This window comes from Arachis hypogaea, chromosome 11, assembly GCF_003086295.3.
Source record: "Arachis hypogaea cultivar Tifrunner chromosome 11, arahy.Tifrunner.gnm2.J5K5, whole genome shotgun sequence".
In the NCBI taxonomy this organism is placed as follows: Eukaryota; Viridiplantae; Streptophyta; class Magnoliopsida; order Fabales; family Fabaceae; genus Arachis; species Arachis hypogaea.
Window position 1 is genome coordinate 134282106 of NC_092046.1, and position 5885 is coordinate 134287990.

The window sequence follows — 5885 nt, forward strand, 5'->3', positions numbered from 1 at the left end:
AGAACCGCCAGCTTAACTCATCCGACCCGTGCCTTTTGTTCTAACACGAATCGGGTCCTTGACACCGCTATCTTTTGCCGTTGTGATAACATTCGTTGATGGTCTTAGGTCGTACTTTATTTCAAGGAAGACAGCATCGCTCAGAAGCTTTTTTGAGTAAAGCTTGAAGTCATCATCACTCATGCAAGCCACACGCCCTAACCGCTTACATAGCTGGGAGAGAGCACCCAATCGTGTCCTATAGGTCACGCTTCGGTCAGCAGTGTGTTGGTCAACACATTTGTTATGGATCTCCATTTTGGCTGCCTTGGACCACCTACGCAGCACTAGGCTTTCAGGAATTTCCACTAAGTCAAGCCTAACACACACAACAAGGATATGCACATATGGAATACCAAACGACTCCATTTGCATGCACGTGCAACTGAATCTGTTTGAGATAGGCTCCTTATAAACCTGCCAATTCATCTCAGGCCTCCGATACTTCTGGAGAGTATATACATGCGGGTTCACCGTGTCATTTAATTTGCATATTTTAACACGAACACACCATTTCAGGCTATCCCAGAATCTGGCAACATTTCACGGGTGAACTTCATCCAGCCGGACTTTTCCAACTCAACAAACTCGGTTTGTAGTACAGGTGTTCCGTACCAAGAACGAAATTCAAGCTCGTCCTCAGTGTCACGCAGAAAATCCACACACCTCTGAAAATTTGTGACAAATTCTAACACGCCGTACCTGCTCTCAACAAACCTCCCTAGTTTGGCATGTAGTGACTCGCACCTAGAGATAGTCTGTATTCCAGCAAAAAATCTACCACAGATGTATGCTGTTGCCCAAGCGTGCTTTTTGGTGTACAAGTCCTTTACCCACTCAACCTCCCTAACACCACACTCATTTAGCATTGCCTCCCAATGCGCTTCGAACTCATCGATTTCCATATTCGCCAGCATGCAGTGTCTAAACAGTTCCGTGAATCTCGGGTCGCATATGTTAATAGTCGCGTTCCTCAGCAGATGCCAGGCACACAACCGATGATGTGCGTCAGGAAAAACGGACTGGATTGCTATCCGCATGGCTGGGTCGCCATTTGTGATGACTGACTGCGGTGCTTTACCTTTTGCATGCATTCCAGAAACTACCGAAGAACCCAAATTTATGACTCCTGCAATTCACATGAAACCATTGCTGTACCGAATACGCATGTCTGGTTGTGGTGGTTTACTCCGGATAAGACAACAATGGGTAGGTTGTACTTGTTGCAGCCATACGTAGTGTCGAATGCTAGCACATCGCCGAATATCCCATAATCTTCCTGACAATGACCGTCGCTCCAAAACAAGTTGCACAGGTGTTGCCTTGCCCGAACTTGTACCGCCAAAACATTTTTCCATCCATGCGTGCCAGACCTTCCAAGTACCTAATAACTGCACTTACATCTCCGCTTTGGAGACCTCTCTGTTTCCGTATCTCATTATACATATCTTGCTTCGTGAATGTTACCAAATTAAAGCCCGCTAGTTGGGCTGTGAAAGACTCATAAATCTTAGGTATGCTAATCCCAATCTCCCTTATGCTTGTTAGCTGAGAAACTTCTATCTCAGATATCTTCCTGTGTGACCGCAGATAATCAACAAGCTTCCCATACGCAAGTTCGTGGTTATGCTCCTCGACAAAACGCGAGACATACCACCTCCCACTACCGTCTTTCCTCTTTATCCTCATCTCGGCCAGGCATCCGCATCGGGTTACTACCTTATGCTCCCTTTTGTGATCAACCTTTTCCAACCATTTCTTCTCTCGAAATCCTTGCCTATTACAAACAAACGTGTACCGTACGATCTCTCCGGCAGTGTTTCTAACCATCTTCCCTCGTCTTGATGCAAAGCCCTTTAGTCGGCTGTAGTTGTTATAGAAGCCGCCTGCCTCCTCAGGTGTTGAAAACTCCATTTCGAGGACATCTTCTACTCGCAACCCATCCAAACCCAAAAAACCGGGCAACATAGAATCCCCCCTTCCTTCCCAATCGGATAACTCGGCATCTTCCTCTACTCTCGTATCAAATAACAAACATTGTGTCCTGAAAGAATAAGAGAAACATTTCGTTACCAGCTGGCGTTATGTGGAATGCTTTCTATTTAAAAATTACATATCCATGCATATTAACATTAAATAACATCAAAGCCTTGCATTTTAAATTAGTTTCAAAGTATATTTCACAAATAAAATGTTCATAGGTACTAATATGGTTATTAATTCAACCCTGTAAACTTGAACTGAAAAACTTCTTTCTCGATTATTAATTTGATTTAATAAATATTATCATGTTATAATTTAACATACAATTTACACAATAATCGTAATATTTGGCCACTACAACATGTTAATGCCAATCATCTAATAAAGGATATGCTTGTCGATGCTCATTATCAAAGATGCAAGTAGTGCATATTTCTTTAAAATGTGAAAGTTCAAAACCGCAAACTTAACAAATACTATAGCCACGAAAAACTTAACAAAAAAACACCAATCTACCATTTCTTCTACGTATCAGACTCGTGACATCATAGTCAGCACATAAAATATCAGTTCTCGCAACATAACCCTCACAGCTGCTAAGAGTACAACCAACTGCATGATCAATACCACCCAAATCATGTATCAGAACATCCCCATCTAATTGGATCCCACTCACACCCTATAAATATGAAATGCCACGTATATGCATCGTACCTGTGAATTCGACACACCCGCATTGCCCTCCATCCAGTAATCCGCAAGAGGCTCATTCCACATACACGCATCCTTGCAAAACTGGCTACTTGATGCCATTATTACCTGAAAGACAAACAGGTCTAACTATAACGAACAATAAACTAGAGATTGCACAAACTTCTTCGCCATAGTTACTACACTCACCTCGGCCGCCTCAAAACTGTGTCACCTGATCAATGAAAAAATATGCCACTTACGTAGATCAAAAACCCTTAGTTTACCACCTCATCTACTATCCAACCTGCTTCCAACATCCTCATAGCCTCCACTTGCCAACTACAAACACAAACATCCAAAAACACCATATGCATTACACCTACGACACCAAGACACAAACACAATGAGCGTTACCTGCTAACATTCCTACCAATACAAATAAAAACCAAATTGTAACAAAATAAAAACCGAAGGATTTACAGTAATAAACGAACTGGCTAATGCATTCTTTGCAGCAGCAAATTCAAGGCTTTGTCACGACATTAAGCAACAAACTCAATGCGCTCAACTTTTTTATGAACAAAATTTATGCTCAATCATCTGATTAGGTCGACAATGCGGTTAAACCAACAACAAGACATTACTGTAATTTTCAACAGGAAAAAAAACAATTATCAGAATTTTCAAGAACAATAACAACATCAAATTTAAGTTCGAAAAATTCACTATTTCAGTAACAGATTAAACTTTCAACAACAAAGTCAGGATGGAGAAATGAAATTGAAAACAAAATAAAATTTGGCAGAATGAAGCTCAAACGCCCACGGACCTACACACGGCAATGGACCACAGCGTCGACCAACGAAAGACCGCGACGTCGACCTCGCGTAATTAACATGAGCCACAATCTACGGTGCCAACTCGTGCGATCAGGCATGTGAGATAAACAAGGTCTCCGCCGTTATCGGGGTTCCATATCTTGAAGGACACAGTCATAGAAAATACATACACAAACAACACAAACAATGAGGGATGAGGACAGCCTCCAAGCCTCCATGGGTGGATGCACATTGTCACATTAAGGCATCGGGGGTTTTCCAAAACGACAACGTATTCACTTTTTTTACCAAAATTACTATTGCTTGCGCCACCGTCCCCACATGGAACATGTTCATTACGGGCTTCATTTTCTTTCGCTACATGGATCAGCAAAGCAGACGTAATTCTAACAAACTCATCAATGACACAAAGGCCCATAATACAAAAACCCTTCAATAATTTAATACAAGCCCAAATTCAATCGCTTTTACTCTTATCAGCCCAAGCCCTCCAACTTTTAAACCAATTGGCTGAGGGGCAACTTGGCTTCATTTATCCTTTAAGCTGATAATAGATCACTACTCCTATCGTCATTTTTTACTTCATTCAGGGACATTCAGGATATTTCACATCGGGCTATAGGACAAAACTAAAAGGTGTGACCTGCCGTACGTGGATCATCAGAGTTTCAGAAAAGCGGTCTGAATTATTTGAAAAGTTTCCTATAACTTGTTGGACTAGCCATAAACGGCCAAATCTAAAAATTGAAATCATTAAACAAATAAAAAATAAGTAGATCAATCCATGTCATTCGTAGATATAGGTAGACTGAATCTAACAAAAATGTTATTTGTACATTAAAATCAGTCACTAAAATCAGCTACGATTTATTTGTGTATAAATACATGTGTAGTTTAATTTATTTTCAATGTGTATTTATATTCTAACATATATTTTATACTGGTGGCTGATTTTGGTGGTTAATTTTAGTGTACACGTAACATTACTATGAATCTAAATAGGTTGAATTGGCCAGTTTAACAATCAAATAGAACACGCCCTCTTCTTTCCATCTCAAATATCACTTTTACAGTTTTATTACATTAACTTGCCATAGTATTGATATAAAAATAATAAAAAATAATTATCATTTATATGGTCACAGCCATGAATATAAAGCAGATCTTGTAATGTAAGAGGCTCATGCTGAAGCATTAGCAAGAACCAGGGATTGCCTTTTGTATGTGATGCATTTTTTCAAAACTTAAATTCAGAAGATCTATTTCCCACAAATATACATAGCTAGATCCAAATTCCAATTGTCTAATATCATAAAATAAAAACCATAGGCCGAAAAATTAAGCACGTTTAAAACAAAAACATTTTAGCTAAGCGGTGGTTGCCAATGGCTTTCTTTGAATTTTGATCAGTGGTACGGCAAATTATATCTCTTGTCCTCATTGAGAGAAAAAAGTATTCATTCATCAACTATTCTAAAAAAATAGTAGCAGTACTACTACAATAATTCATGAGTAATTATGAGGGTTGTATTACATTAAATGCCTAATGAAAATGATCTTAATGAAAGAAAGGTGGAGGTGGGGGATATTTGGACCTCAGGAATCAATGCTTTAAGGAGACAATAGAGACACAATTATATAAATGTGACCCATAAGTTCATATAAAAGGACAAACATAGGGGTAAATAATACTAGAATAATGGTTTTGTAGTATTTTCTATTGGGTTGTTGAATCCATGTTTCCCTATGTATGTTTTTTGTGAATGGCAAATAGTTGTTCATTGTGCTCTCATTCATGTTGGTCCACACTCCACACTCCTTTGCCTTCATATACTTTTCCAATAATCCGTCTTATTTGACCCATAATAGAGTCCACTTTTACTATCAAACAAATGGGCCATCAAATGTAACTTGACCCAATCAATTTTCTTCACTTTTTTTCTTCTTCTAGTAATTGTTGACAAAACAATTAATTATGAAATATTATTTAATCATCATATATAACCTTGAAACTAAGATGTACCAAATAAAAAAATCGGAGCTCTTTTCGTTGGTTCAATGTTCTGCCTCGATGTAACTAAAATAATGGTTAAGGGAAAAATTGAATTGTATATAAGTAAATAAATAGGTTGTAAATAAAAAAAAGTTGCACATGGGATTTTTTTTATTTAGAGGAAATGTAGGACCGACATTTTAATGTCCGAACATGAAGTGTGTGGACACGTGGAAAGCTTCTACCAATAATCTCAATTCGTTGTTAATAATCAAACGTGTCACTTTTGGAAAATGAAAACGATGTTTGCTTTTGTTTATAGACTATAGTTTCATACT